The sequence below is a fragment of the Natator depressus genome, chromosome 1 (genome assembly GCF_965152275.1).
Source record: "Natator depressus isolate rNatDep1 chromosome 1, rNatDep2.hap1, whole genome shotgun sequence".
NCBI lineage: Eukaryota > Metazoa > Chordata > Testudines > Cheloniidae > Natator > Natator depressus.
In genome coordinates, this window is record NC_134234.1 from 162,283,657 (window position 1) to 162,299,566 (window position 15,910).

At 41.2% G+C, this 15,910-nt stretch overlaps 1 protein-coding gene and 1 long non-coding RNA gene across 6 annotated transcripts in view; one reads left to right on the top strand and one right to left on the bottom strand.

The window, feature by feature from the left end:
* The window catches only part of LOC141997908 (uncharacterized), an 85,445-nt gene extending 82,120 nt beyond the window's left edge, over window positions 1–3,325 (top strand). Inside the window, exons 2-3 of the long non-coding RNA XR_012641775.1 lie at window positions 2,625–2,771; window positions 3,231–3,325. This is a non-coding gene — a long non-coding RNA (uncharacterized LOC141997908). The remainder of the gene's footprint in view (window positions 1–2,624; window positions 2,772–3,230) is intronic.
* The window catches only part of ITSN1 (intersectin 1), a 227,687-nt gene that overhangs the window by 199,921 nt on the left and 11,856 nt on the right, over window positions 1–15,910 (bottom strand). The gene's annotated exons all lie outside the window — the stretch shown is intronic.

The following is a 15,910-nucleotide window of genomic DNA, read 5'->3' on the forward strand; positions in this document are numbered from 1 at the left end:
TGCAAATTAATTCCAAAAGAAACTACACCATTTGCTCAAGAAACTCCCTGAAAAAGCACAAGAACAAATCCACACAGACACACCCCTGGAACCCCGAACAGGGGTATTCTATCTGCTACCCAAGATCCATAAACCTGGAAATCCTGGATGCCCCATCATCTCAGGCATTGGCATCCTGACAGCAGGATTGTCTGGCTATGTAGACTCCCTCCTCAGGCCCTACGCTACCAGCACTCCCACCTATCTTTGAGACACCACTGACTTCCCGAGGAAACTCAATCCATCGGTGATCTTCCTGAAAACACCATCCTGGCCGCTATGGATGTAGAAACCCTCTACACCAACATTCCACACAAAGATGGACTACAAGCCGTCAGGAACAGTATCCCCGATAATATCACGGCAAACCTTGTGGCTGAACTTCGTGACTTTGTCCTCACCCATAACTATTTCACATTTGGGGACAATGTATACCTTCAAACCAGCAGCACTATTATGGGTACCTGCATGGCCCCACAGTATGCCAACATTTTATGGCTGACTTAGAACGACGCTTCCTCAGCTCTCGTCCCCTAATGCCCCTACTCGCGCTATATTGATGACATCTTCATCATCTGGACCCATGGAAAAGAAGCCCTTGAGGAATTTCACCATGATTTCAACAATTTCCATCCCACCATCAACCTCAGCCTGGACCGGTCCACACAAGAGATCCTCTTCCTGGACACTACGGTGCTAATAAATGATAGTCACATAAACACCACCCTATACCGGAAACCTACTGACCGCTATTCCTACTTTCATGCCTCCAGCTTTCACCCAGATCACACCACACAATCCATTGTCTACAGCCAAGCTCTACGACACAACCGCATTTGCTCCAACCCCTCAGACAGAGACAAACACCTACAAGATCTCTATCAAGCATTCTTACAGCTACAATACCCACCTGCGGAAGCGAAGAAACAGACTGACAGAGCCAGAAGACTACCCAGAAGTCACCTACTACAGGACAGGCCCAACAAAGAAAATAACAGAACGCCACTAGCAGTCACCTTCAGCCCCCAACTAAAACCTCTCCAACGCATCATCAAGGATCTACAACCTATCCTGAAGGACGGCCCATCACTCTCACAGATCTTGGGAGACAGGCCAGTCCTTGCCTACAGACAGCCCCCCAACCTGAAGTAAATACTCACCAGCAACCACACACCACACAACAGAACCACTAACCCAGGAACCTATCCTTGCAACAAAGCCTGTTGCCAACTGTGTCCACATATCTATTCAGGGGACACATTCATAGGGCCTAATCACATCAGCCACACTATCAGAGGCTCATTCACCTGCACATCTACCAGTGTGATATATGCCATCATGTGCCAGCAATGCCCCTCTGCCATGTACATTGGTCAAACTGGACAGTCTCTACGTAAAAGAATAAATGGACACAAATCAGATGTCAAGAATTATAACATTCATAAACCAGTCGGAGAACACTTCAATCTCTCTGGTCACTCGATTACAGACCTAAAAGTCGCAATATTACAACAAAAAGACTTCAAAAACAGACTCCAGCAAGAGACTGCTGAATTGGAATTAATTTGCAAACTGGATACAATTAACTTAGGCTTGAATAGAGACTGGGAGTGGATGGGTCATTACACAAAGTAAAACTATTTCCCCCCCCCTGTTCCTCAGACGTTCTTGTCAACTGCTGGAAATGGCCCACCTTGATTATCACGACAAAAGGTTTTCTCCCCCTCTCCCCTGTTGGTATTAGCTCCTCTTAAGAGATCACTCTCCTTACAGTGTGTATGATAACACCCATTGTTTCATGTTCTCTGTGTTTATAAATCTCCTCACTGTATTTTCCACTGAATGCATCTGATGAAGTGAGCTGTAGCTCATGAAAGCTTATGCTCAAATAAATTGGTTAGTCTCTAAGGTGCCACTAGTACTCCTTTTCTTTTTGCGAATACAGACTAACACGGCTGCAATTCTGAAACCAGCAATTTTAATGTAAATATATCCGTTTGTTAGCTTAATGCTGGGTAAAAAAAATGATACTGGGTTCTCTTGTGGCTTCCTGTAGCATTAGTTTTCATGTATTCATAAGTGGCTGAAGAAGCAGAGTCAGGTTCCTGGTTGTGTGTGAAAAAAGTGTTTTCTTATACCAGACAGTATGACAATGTCACCTCTGATATTAAGTGGCAGCATGTTCAGAACCTTAAGGCTCGTCTACACTACCACGCAGGGTCGATCTAAGATACACAACTTCAGCTACATGAATAGCGTAGCTGAAGTTGACATACTTAGATTGTGATAAGTCGACAGCTGACGTTTTCCCATCGACTCCGCTTGCGCTTCTTGTTCTGATGGAGTACCAGAGTCGACAGGAGAGCGCTCAGCGGTCCATTTATCGCGCCTATACTAGATGCGATTGATTGATCACTGCCCGCCAATCTGGCGGGCAGTATAGAGAAGCCCTAGCGAGTGACCCACTGAGGAACATGGGATCAGGTATTGTCCCGTTTAGAAGTTCATACTCTTGTGATTACACTAAAAAAGAGTTGAGAAAGCTATTAAAAAAATTACTTTTTCCTGATTCTGCCTATCTGCAGCGATAAGCTGAAAGAGAAGTGCATTGAAGTTGAACTGATACTGCTGATATATCATCTATTTACTGTCCTGTTTACAATGTTACTTTGGAACACACCTCCCTCTCTCCCTCCTGCAATGAAATGGGTGAAGAATGGCTGTAGAGCAAGGTAAGTGCCAAAAAACAAATCCATTTTCTATTTGCTTCATCTTTTAGGGATGCCTGTTAGAATATTGTCAGTTGTTTAAAAAAGATCAAGTTTTATGGCAGAGCAAAAACAATTCAGCTTAACTTCTGAACCTGGCAACAGCCACATGCAAAGGGATAGAGAGAGAAATAGTGTTTGGGGAACAGCTTTTGTAATATGAAATGGTATAAGGCAACAGACCAGTTTAGGTCATCTTCAAACCTCGTTTATACTCAAAGAAAGAAATACAAGGCTTCACAGATCCATTCACCCCATAGTGATTAAAAACCTTTCCCAAGAGAGTGTGGGAGTGCATTCCATTAATTCTGTAGAATTTAAGATTGTGTTTTTTAAATATGTTTCAAATCATTTAGGGTTGTAAAGAAAGCTTCCATATGTGAAGAAAGCATAAATTAATGTATCATCTTCATTCATCTACAGAGACCTGTAATGCCTCTCCTGCTGTTCAGAGATTTCCCCAGCTGCAGCAAAGTGAAAACTGACGTATCTGGTCAGAATGAAAGGCAACTAGGGGAAGTGACAAGAATCATATCAATTTTGCTCCCGTGGAAGTTAAGAGTAGCAGCAGAGGCAGGTACTCAAGATATTCAATGAAAAGCTCCGAAAGACCCAAGATCTGTGAAGATTAGTAACTGACACCTACCACTAACACCTTCTCCACAGCAGCAACAAGGATTTCAGGAGGGAATGACAATAACTGCTGGTAAAAACAGAAAGGGAGGCTTCAAAGTTAATCAGAATATACAACTTTTTTTTTTTAAGCATCCAGCTAGTGAGGCTGGATCTCGGGGACAGCATCATGGTAGAAATCAACACTTTTTTACACCAGATCAGGGACCCCAGTCAGTTGTCTCCTGTACTTCTATTAGGTGTACGTAAAAATGCTTCAGGCCCTATGTGAGAGGGGGCAGGGCAAGTGGTCTGGAGGGATAAAGAACATAATATAGATAGAGATAAGGGAGGGGAGGGAGCACTGAAAATAATGCAGAAAAAACTAATCATCTATAAAAAGGAATGGAGTGAAGTTAGCAAAGAAAAATGGTATAACATACATATTACTATATTGACAAGATCTAGTCCTTTAATTAACAGTGGTCATAACTTTGGGGTAACATGCATTTTTCACGTTGATTAGTACATGCCCAGGAAATTTTTCTGAACTGAAACAATATGAAGCTCTTAGATAATATCAGCCCTTCGTGTTTGAGTGATGTGTAGCAGCGGTCTCCATATATCCCATTAAGGAAGTGGCAAGCTTTGTCAATCCCTTTAAAGGACAAAAATTCCTTTCAATAAGAGGATGAAGGAATTAGTGCTGTTGGTGGCTTGTTTACTGTAGGTTTCAAATCTTAGGTCCATTAGATTTATGTTCCTTTTGGGCATTCCAATAAATCTGTTTTCAGCACCTAAAAATGAGAGACTCCTGCAGGGTGGATTAAAAAAAAAATTAAATACAAATCCAATTTAAATAAAGTATGGGTTAATTTTAAAAAATAAGCCTATTTACAATTAAATTTGAAATTGACAATTTATGTTAAGGCTTAAATTAAATAAAAAAATTATTAAGCAGTACATATTTGCTGCCAAATCAAACCACTGAACTGGTGGAAATCATTGACTAAGCACCTGGAAACAGTTTGTTGAAGCACTAAATCTGCTTTTCACAGCAGCAGCCTTTCCTACAGATAAAGGGGAAATATTTTCTTTGTTTGTTTACTAAACTAGTCCAGTTCGATGAGTAGGTGATTAAAAGTTAAGAACCAAATTTGGATTGAAAAGCAGGGAAGGTTTTTTCCTCTTCCAAACTATGAATAAAAACCTAGATGTGAGAGGGTCAGATTAACTTGTTCTAAAATCTTTAACAGCATGGTAATCAGAAACAATCAGTTCAATTCATTAATTACAGAGACTTCCTTTGTTTAATAAATCATTTTTTCTTATGCAAGTTTTGCATTAAAAACTATCAAAGTATTTAGCACATTTAAGATAGATTTAGTTAATAAAAAAAAAATTAAAAATACACAGCATTTTCAATTGAATTTCCATCCAAATAGAGCTTGGCACAAATCATGAATAAATAAATTAATCATCAAGTAAATAAGAAATGCATCATTCACAATTTTCTGTCATAATAAAAATAGTAAAAATTCAGAACCTGAATAAATGCAATGTAATCACCTAAATAAATGTGTGCAGATATAGTGCCCAGTTTAGCAAAAGAAGCAACAAAATTTAATATGAAGGTTGTATTTAGGTGAAAATCAACCTGATTTAATGGTTACCAACTAATGAGAATCAATCTTTCTTTAGGAAAATAACTAAAAAGTACAAATGCAAAACACAGTTAAAAACTGATTATCTAAATCAAGGCTTCCTGCTTGATTATTTAAATTACGACTAAAATAAGTGACTTAAATTGCTTTTAGTTGACCAAATCCACCCTGGAACGCAGTAATAATAAATTAAGATTTTGGCACTTTGAGTTAAAGTGTGCTGTGAGGTTGCCTCCATCTAAGACAGGGGCTCCCAAACTTGGTTCACGGCTTGTTCAGGGTAAGCCCCGACGGGCCGCGAGACACTTTGTTTACCCAAGTGTCTGCAGGTACGGCCACTAGCAGCTCCCAGTGGCTGTGGTTCGCCCTTCTCGGCCAATGGGAGCTGTGGGGAAGCTGTGGCCCAGCCCATGCTGCTTCCCACAGCTCCCATTGGCTAGGAACAGTGAACCACAGCCACTGGGAGCTGCGAGCGGCTGTACCTGCGGACACTCAGGTAAACTAAGCATCTTGTGGCCCACCAGGGGCTTACCTGAACAAGCCGCGAACCAAGTTTGGGAATCCCTGATCTAAGAAGATCAAACAAGTTCTGTTGCATGATAAAAGAATATAGTTTCAGAAACCCAGCAGATCTAGAAAGTTAGTTAAGAAACAAATCTCAGTTTCAAACTTCTGAGAGATTCACATAGTGAAAACACAGGATTATGATTACAAGCCTGCTAGTGTCTTAACACATTACAACTCAAATTTTCATGTTTCTGTTAAAGGTTAATTGATTAATGCCCACCTATATGCACATTCACAGCTACTACTGATGTTCTCAACACTATAATCCATGCACAAAGCATTCCATGTTCCCCTGCCATATGTACATTCCTATCTGGGATAATGGCAGGTTGTTCACTATTAAAATTATGAAAAAACCTTCACTTAATACCTCCTCAGCTTCTCACTTCCTATAGAGTTTAGGAGATCTACAGGGTGTGTGGGGAGCACAGACAAAAGTGCCAGCAGAGAGAGGAGGAAGGATAGGGAACATGAAAAATGAGGGCACATTTGATTCTTCCTGCAGACCTTGGGACTCTACTGCTCCCTCCACAATCATCTCACTGGGGCCCCCAATCCACACTGTAAGCCCTAGCATGCTTGTTGAGGGCCTATCACACCCTCCTACAAAATTTACAAAGATCATTGGGCTTCCTCCTCGCAAACCCTTACACACTTGTAGGGGTCCATTAGTCATCCCCTATAGCCCTGTCAGGCTCAGAAATTCCTGAAGAGGGCTGACAACCCATCACTAAGCCCAAAACTGAGATGGACATTTCTATTTAGGACGGTCAGATGACCGATTCAGTTTTAGGTCAGATGACCAAGCTTCATCAGGCTTTGAGAGGGTTTTTTTGGTTTTGTTTTGTTTTGGGGGGGGGGGGGGGTTGGGAGGTGGTAGAGAAGGAAGAATACCTTGTGACGTTCTGTACCTTGAGTGGGGGGGAGATAAACACCCAGCACCCCATGTTCATCCTTATAATGACTGGTGGTATCTAATGCTACGTTTGTCATGTCAGGTGTCTTCGGAAAGTTCATGATGTACTGAGCATTACTGTTATGGTAATGGTATAGTAATCATTGTTATAGTAATGTTATAGGTTGTAATTTCATGTATATAGTTATGAGGCTGAAAATGTATCTTCATGGCTTAAAAAAAGCCTAGGCAAAAACTCTCCAGAAGCAGAGGAGCAGTTCACACCTCAGCAGGGCATCTATGGGACAAACCCAGCCCAGTCTCACAGGAACAAAGGACACTGGCATAGGTAACAACAAAGGATCTGTTGGACGCTCGAGTGAGTCACCCTGCTTCCTTTGGTCAGTTTGGGACTGCAACGAGGTAATGCTCACCTGACTCTGAAAGGGGGGAGGAGGCTGCAAAGCCAGGAGGGAATAAAGAACATGATAAAAGGGAGAGACTTTGCCATGCTCTTCCTCTCTCTTCCACCTACATCTACAGACATCACACCAATTGACTGAAGTGCTGATCAAAGGGGAGAGCCTGGCTGAGGGGCAACCAGCCAGCCTGTGGTAAGAAGCATCTAAGTTTATAAGGGCATTGAAAGTGTTAAGATCAGCTTAGAATGCATTGTGCTTTTATTTCATTTGACTAAATCTGACTTGTTAGATTTTTTTTAAAGTGATTATAAGTCAAAGCATATCTTTGTAGTTAATAAATTTGTTTGTTTATTCTACCTGAAGCAGTGCATTTGGTTTGAAGCGTGTCAGACTCCCCTTGGGATAACAAACCTGCTACATAGCAATTTCTTTGTTAAATTCACAAACTCATAAGCTTGCAGCATCCAGTGGGTATAACTGGACCCTGCAAGATGTAGGTTCCTAGGATTGTGTTTGGGACCGGAGATATCAGCTAGTGTCACTTGATTGCAAGTAGCTGGGAGCAGCTTACATGCCAGAGGCTGTGCATGAACAGCCTGGGAGTGGGGGTCCTCACAGCAGAGCAGGGTACGGCTGACTCCCAGAGTCAAGGATTGGCATGACCTAACAGATCACCGGTCCAGATAACATCAGAGAGGAACATCACACATATCCAAGTCCCCTGCTTCTCCCTAACAAACTCCTGAATATGTAAGCTCTGCAGAAAAAGAGCCCTGCTGACTTTAAGAGATCTATAAGAAAGGGGTGCGGCATATAGCCAGGTGCTTAGAGACAAAGATAATTCCCTATCTCCCCACCTCCCTACATCCTGTGCTCCACGTGAGATAGCACAGTCTGCCATCCTCCCCCAAATTGAAGGCTTACCAGACATGCACTAACCGCACCTCTCAAAACCAACGAGTCTTGGATTGTTAGTCCCCAATGAGCCAGTTTTAGCCTGGTTGTGGCAGAGATGCCTCCCAAGATTCATGGGGCATGAGCCTTTTAAATTTAAGCTACACTAGGTCTCTGTTTAGTGACATTTGGATAACTGGCTTCCAAATTGAATCAAGGGACCAAAATCACATGAAATGCTGAGTGCCTCCTGCAAGACAGTGTTCTTGACACTTTTCTTTTTTCTTGGTTAACGGCATGATTACACAAATTGCCTATAAGAATTTGTAAAAAGTTATGTATACCACTTCAAGGCTATGAAGCGACCCACATACTGTAATTATGACTTTATAGTTTATGGTCATTGATAAAATTGATTACTAGAGAAGTTAGGGGTAGAGTTGTTTTACAAAACTTTCGGTAACTGCACAAGCTCACTTTTCTCAAAAGTAGATCAGATAAAACTTGTGTGATTCAGTTAGCATTTTAGCCTCCCTTATGGTGTCAAGTTGAATAGGAGAGAGATACAGGTAGATTTTTATATGGCGCCCATGGTATCCGAGCACCTCCCAAAATTCCAGTGTTTAAAATTGACAGATTTTCTTTCCCACAAGAGAAAGGAAAAACGTAATGAGAGGAGAGGTCAGTGTCATATACAGATGAAAATCTCAGAGAGGACATTTGTGAAGTAGTAGCTCACTTATTTTTCATATTGCGTTAGTTCTCAAAGAGTGGTAAGGGTTTCCAAATGGAGGAAGAATACTTGCATCAGACCCCTTATCTGTTGTCTGTAGGTTGTAACATACAAGCAAAGTGGACAACAGATGCTGACATGATTTGTTACAACGAGTTCTCAAAACAGATATAGTTTGTTTTTGTCCCCCATGTAACTTTGCTAAAACCATGTCCATCCACAAAATTTTATATGCTTCAAATCACACAGGGACACTTAGCAGATAATGGGGAGTTTCAAAATTTGAGTTACTGTGCCCATTTAATAGACTTTTCCTAAGCCTTTCTGGTATCTTCATTATCTCCAAATAGTTTAACTTAGACACGCCAAGCTACATAGGAATTCCCACCACTGAGCAATTCAATGTTTTAAAGGAAAATAAGATCATTCCCCCTACTGAAAAGGTACACTGAACCTTACACTTTAAGCTATAGTTAATGGTGTACATAACTATCAATTCAGGTACTTAAGGAAAAATATACATGGGAACATGTATTTGAGAAAGCTACACAGTTAGAAAGCCTGAAAGTTCTAAATTAAGTTTTTAACCTGAAACATCAAAATAGATTACGATGGTATTTAGACTTGGTGGAAGAAGTGTGCTATGGAAAAATCTGGAGGATGTCAGAGGCATAGCAGACCAACTCACCAAGGCTTCAGGTGGTCAGGGAGGAGACAGACGTAAGTGGCAAAAGAACAGAGTATGGCTATGCAACAAAAAGACCCATGGCAGCAAGTCTCAGAGCCTGGGTCAACTGACTCAAGGTCATGGGGCTAACATTGCAGGGCTAAATATAGCAGTGTAGCTGTTCAGGCTAAAACTGGAGCCTGGGCTCTGAGATCTTCCCCTCTGCCCCCACCCCCAGCCCCAGGTTTGAGTCCAGGCTCCAGCCAGAGCCCAAACATCTACACTGCTCTTTTTAGCCCCATACATTGGGTCCTGCAAGCCCAAGTTAGTTGACCCAGGCTCGGACACTCACTGCTGCACCTTAGTTTTGTTTTTGCTGCGTAGACGTACCTGAAAGGAGAAGTCAGGAGAAAGAGCAAAGGAAATGGAAAAAAAAAAAAAAAAATACACCAGAGCTGAGAGAGAGGTCTTAAAAGAAGATTAATGTTCAGGTCAGCCTTTCAGGGATAAGAACTATATTCTGCCTATAGTGGTAGGAGGGTTTTATATTCTACTAGGTCTGCTCCATGGTATCACTATTCACATTCAGCAGAACCTCAGAGTTACGAATACCTCGGCAACAGAGGTTGTTTGTAACTCTGAACAAAACACCATGGTTGTTCTTTCAAAAGTTTACAACTTAACATTGACATAATACCACTTTGAAAGTTTACGATGCAGAAGAAAAATGCTGCTTTCCTTTTACTTTTTTTTTTTTTTTTAAGTAGTTTACATTTAAACACATTACTGTACTGTATTTGCTTGGGGTGGGGGGGGGGGAGGTGAGTCTCTGCTGCTGTCTGATTGTGTACTTCTGGTTCCAAATGAAGTGTGTGGTTGACTAGTCAGTTCATAATTCTGGTGTTTGTACCTCGGAGGTTCTACTGTAATCTCATCTGGAGCCCAAAGAATCTCATTTTTTGAAAAGCCTCCCTAGTGGAATCCTTGAACAAGATCTCTAAAGTCTCACACAGCACATAGCCCAACTCCAGAACCTTAACCTGTCTTCACTAGGAAAAAATGGTGTGTGAACTTGAGTTCACTAGGATTTTAATTCAAGTTAGCAACACATCTTTTCCCCCAGGGAAGACAAGATTGTAGAGCCAGCTGCATGGTTTGTTCTCAGACATGAAGGAGGGGGCTCTCAAGAGAGATGATCTACTGCTCTGAGTTGGTCAGTCAACCAAGGGGAGTGCAAACACCCTAACAGGGATCACTCCGTGCATTATATTGACATAGCTAAACACTGGTGGCAGAAGCGGGATTTAAAATTAAGGGGTGGGGAAACTTGGTGCATTAAGACTATGAGGTCATACTTTGTATACTTGTATAGCTGCCATTTCCTGAGTCTTGTTTGCACTTCCCTGATCCCTACCCCCGGGTGTCTTGAAGGTCACAAGCCCACGTGTATTAACATTTACGATCTTATTTACCATTATGATGAGTGGTATCACTGCTATTACTCTTTCAGAGTGCCCAAAAGTGTGCTTGGCACTTTAGTCCATGTAAAAATACATCAACTATGCCCCAAACAGTTTATATATGACATTATGGAGGGAAGCAACTCACAGTAAAAGAGTGAGGGTGGAGAAGGGTTACAACAAGATCACAATTATTTAGCTTTGTTAAGTGTACATCTTAGTGATTCAATTAGAAGTGGTTTTTTTAAAGAGTTAGTTCACTTCTTGTGGGCACCACTGAAGGAGCAAGTCTTGAGACATGAATGGAGGATAGTGTCTTGGAGGGTGTATTCTTCATTGGGAACAACATGGAAAAAAAATGAATGGATGTAGTTGGGGGGAATAGAAAAGAAAAAACAGTATTATTGGCAGGGCAGAGCGGAGTTACACAGGCAAGCTAATTTCTCAACTCATGCTAGCTGGCTAGCTCTGTAATACTATAGCACAACATAGAGTCAGTATTGCCAACCCCAAGTGCTCAAAAATCATGAGTCAGGTCCCAGAGAATCTCAAGACTGGCTTAAGAATCTTATGACTAACAATTTTTGTAATTCTTTTTTTGTTGATTTGAGATTTTAGGAGGCATTTGGGTCACATTTTCGATTTTTTTCCTCTGCAACCACATGGACTAGACATGGGATTCTCAAACTTCATTGCACCGCAAACCCCTTTTGACAACAAAAATTACTACATGACCCTAGGAGTGGGGACTGAAGCCTGAGCCCCGTCACCCTGGGCTGAGAGACCAAATCTGAAGCCCAAGGGCTTCAGCCCCAGGCAGGATGCCTATAACCTGAGCCCCGCTGCACAAGGCTGAAGCCCTCAGGCTTTGGCCCTGCGTGGTGGGGCTCGGGCTTTGGCCTCAGGCCCCACCCAGCAAGTCTAGTGCCAGCCCTGGCGATTGCATTAAAACAGGGTCGCGACCCACTTTGGGGTCCCAACCCACAGTTTGAGAACCACTGGACTAGAAAAAATTGTTACATTGAAAGCTAATATTTTCATATAGTCACTTGTGTCAAGAAGCTGGGATTTTAAGTAAAATATGATATATCATAACAATTACTACAAAATCTTGAGTTGGCAACACTGCAAACTGTTAGTCTTATACAAACAGCAGATCAAGTGACAGACCTCAAGAACTTGACAGCATCTCTAATTTCAAGCCCACTTACCTCAGGAAGTCTGAATTTAACACTGTGCACTATAAACAACTGTAGCAACACAATGAAATAATAGGCTCTTTGGAGTAAAAGTTTAATTTATAGCTACAGAGAAGAGAGTATGAACTTCTGTAGGCCTCAAGATGAGCTTGCCTTTAAAACAATAAGAAATCATGTTCAAGGGTCTTCTGATGCCATACATATAGGTTACAATGGGTTCTGAATCAGACAGACATATACACGGTATAACTAATATGGCCATGATAAAAATATACATATGCCAAGTGCTCTGACCATATTGGCAGTTTTTAGCTAGCTACATGCTGTTTAGAACCTAAAATTCGGTTTGAAAGGATTTGATTTTATTGGTACATCTTGATAATTTCACCACACACACACACACACACACACACACACACACACAAAATATTTCCATAAAAATATACAGATAAGCATTGTAAGAAAAATGCTGCTTGAGAACTTAAGAGTTTGATTTAAGGATATCTTTACTTTGCATATTTTGACATGTGATGTTGACAATGTGTGTTTTAACAGCTATGCAGCTTCACTGTTCAAATCTCAGCATCTACTTGTTAAATAATTATCTGACACTGCTCCCCATAATTTCTCAAAACTGTGAAAATTTAAAATCAATTAAAAAATTCTTAAAAATAAACTGCAAAAAAACCCTCCACCTCTGCCAAGCCTACCTATGGTCAACCATCACACCAGATACCATGAAGAGGTAGAATTGGGGCAGGGCAAGAATCACAAGGCCATTATTGTTAGACCATCTGCATATTTCCCCTTTTTAAAAAAAAAGTCACAACATTCATTTGACACACACAACACAAATTTAATACAATATTAACATTTCTAAAGCTACAACAGCTCTCTGAGTATATCAGTTACTGGTTCCTTTAAGGCATGGATCTATACAGATACATGTAGGTTTCCAAAGCAGTACAAGTATACTTATGTTACCACATTAGTGTACACAAACCAGGGGAAAACAAGTAAATGCCCCCTTTCACAAATGCTAGCAAAAAAATTGCATATATGGAGACAAGATTTGCTATGCAAACAGGTTTCATTTCTCATTTGCTCAGCCCTTGCGTGTATCAGTTTTAGAAACAGTGTTTCAGACGGTGTTCCTTTAAATGCAAAGCCCTGTTTTGGTACAACAACAACACTCCTTCAAATTGTTCACTAGAATTTTTTCCAGCATATGTTTACAGAGGAAAAAAAAAGCAGCAGCAAGTAATCCTCAGTAAGGCCTGCCAAAGAGCATTGCCAAGAGATGCATGGACATCTTTTAGGCCATTTACTCACACTCACTTTTTACAGTGAGAGGTCAGTGACAACGGTATTAAGCTACAAGATTTTTGATACATGGCAGCAGTTCAGGTTTTTACTTCAGTTCATGCAGAGAAATCTCACTTTATGATGATTAAGCCAGTATTCTTCAGGGTTCAAGAACAAAAAGCATGAATATGACAGAAGTTAAAGAGGGGACTAAAACAAACATGCAGGATATGTGCTCTAACCTATGGTTCTCAAGCTTTGCCTATGTGGCTGGAAATTTGAATACTAGAAAATGCACCTTTATCTCTGTTTTGAATAGACTAAAACAAAACAGAAATAGGGTCTTAAGTTATTAACCTCACAAAAACCTGCAGCTTCTGACACTGCAATCATTGCTTAATCCTTTTTTATCCCTTTTATCCTTTATCCATTGGATCCGATGAAGTGAGCTGTAGCTCACAAAAGCTTATGCTCAAATAAATTTGTTAGTCTCTAAGGTGCCACAAGTACTCCTTTTCTTTTAATGTCTGTAAGGTGACAATAATTTGCACTATTCTATTTTGTGACAAAATATACTGCCTGAATGGCTCCTGAGTGTGGAGTCAGGTGTGTGCTTAGTTCTTTTGCTTGCAGTTTGAAGGGTACTGGTTAAATCAGCTATTCCAAGTGGTAGGCCATCTTAAAGGAATTCTAGAAGGATAGCTAAAGATGAGGTACGCAGACAATCTTGCCCATATCCTGAACCCCAGATTATTGATTGTGTTTATAATCTGTACAAATACCCTCTTCTCATTTAAAGAACTCAGGTTTAGCCCATCTGGATTCTAGTGATAGGTTTGGCCTGGGGAGAGATACTCTCTGTATAAACAGGAAAACAGGTTTGCTTGTGGACATGCTGATCAGATCCACAAAAACAAAACAAACAAAAAGACAGCCTTCTCAACCAGTAGGGTGCTATCAGTAACACCTGAGCGGTCTTTCTTGATCCCCTTTGTTAGCATGGACATTCACTTCAAGTAGCAGGGAAGGAATCTACCATATATATGATACCTACCAATTCTAAGGCAGATGTGACTGTTGTTTTTTACAGCAACATTAAATGTCAAGCTTAAAACAGAAACCCAGTTCCAACCTTAACTGTGGAATGAGTGTTCCTACAATGCTAAAACAATTAAGTTTACAGACGAATCATCTAGGAGGTGCAAGAGAAAGTAAGCTATAATACTAAATGCTGTAGTCCCGCCAGAAATATGAGTAACCAAATTCAGACTGCCCAGGGTCACAGTATCCACCTATTGCACTGTTAGTATAAGCCATTGAAAAATAGTAATGGAGATCCCCCTGGCTTCTTGCCTCAGATTAGGGTGAGGGGAAGAGAGAGAAAAAGAGTGCTTAGTACATTTACCATTACTTTGCCAAAATCATTATGACTTTATCCAAAAAGCCATAATGCTTCAAAGCAAGATGCTGCCAAAATATTTTTCAAACCAAAATGATATGAACACAAGTTCCAAACACCTTCCCAACAAGTAGAAGTTTACCTTTTCAAGGAGGGAGGAAAGAGTATGTTAGTCTCTGCACCCAAGATAGATAAAAAGGTATCCACTGAAGTTTTAAGAACTATCACAGAACTAGGGCAGTTTGGAATTACTCCCGAAGACAAGACAGATCTAGAGACAGGTGAAGCCATGGGCACAAGAGGACTTCAAGATACAATGTAATAGGGTCTTCCCAAAGTAAGGACACACATCTGGCATAACCATTTTGCCTACCAGATGTTACTCTTTCAGTGAAGCACGTCTTTTCCTCCTCTACATTTATTGTTACATCACCATCACAGTACCAGAACAACTTTACCAGGATGTCCCTGCACTGTATGAATTCCTTGAAAGTTTTCTGGATTGCCTCTGTCTCAAGCACATTGATGTGCATCTGTATACTAAAACATGGTGTTCTGGGCACGAAAAGGCCTAGCAGGAATGCTCCGGAAGAACGAGGCCTACGCACAGCAAAGTAGCGAGTTATTGGCTTTATTGAAAGTAAGTGACACGCCCGCAACGGGGACTCCAAGCACTGCTGTCACGGATGCGGGGAACCCAGCACACCGGAGCTATGTCTGGGTTGGAGTCCGACGAAGGGGTGCAAAACAAGCAGTAAAAAAGCACTACACATTAACATATCATGAATATATAATCAGGTACTTTCCTAAGGGGTTTTCCTCTAACTGGCAAAGGGCCACATGCGGCGATTGAAACCGGCCAAGGGCTGGTTACAGCCGGTTCTCTGTGTCCTACAATGACCATCGGCGCAAGAAAGCTGTTTTCCCCTAGCTAGACCGTAACAGAGTCTTCCACAGTCCCTTACACATGGCCTCTCTGCCACAGGCCTGCAAGCATCCCAACTAAGCCTTTCAACCCTAGAAAACGGAACCAATGATCATCAGGATTCTAGAAGGAAAATCCTATGCTTTCAGAAGGTGGAACTCCTGACCCAAGATCTCCTTCTTGACCTCAGACTTTCCCCACATTTCACTCTGACAACTAAGGTGTCAACCGCACCTTACAGAATGGGTCTCCATGGCCATGCATTAGAGCAAAAACTCAAATTAGGCTTAAGATCAGTTTTAAAGACTTTTCCCAAAACATTTTCAAGCTTTTCTATTGTTCTCTCACAGTATCTTAAAAC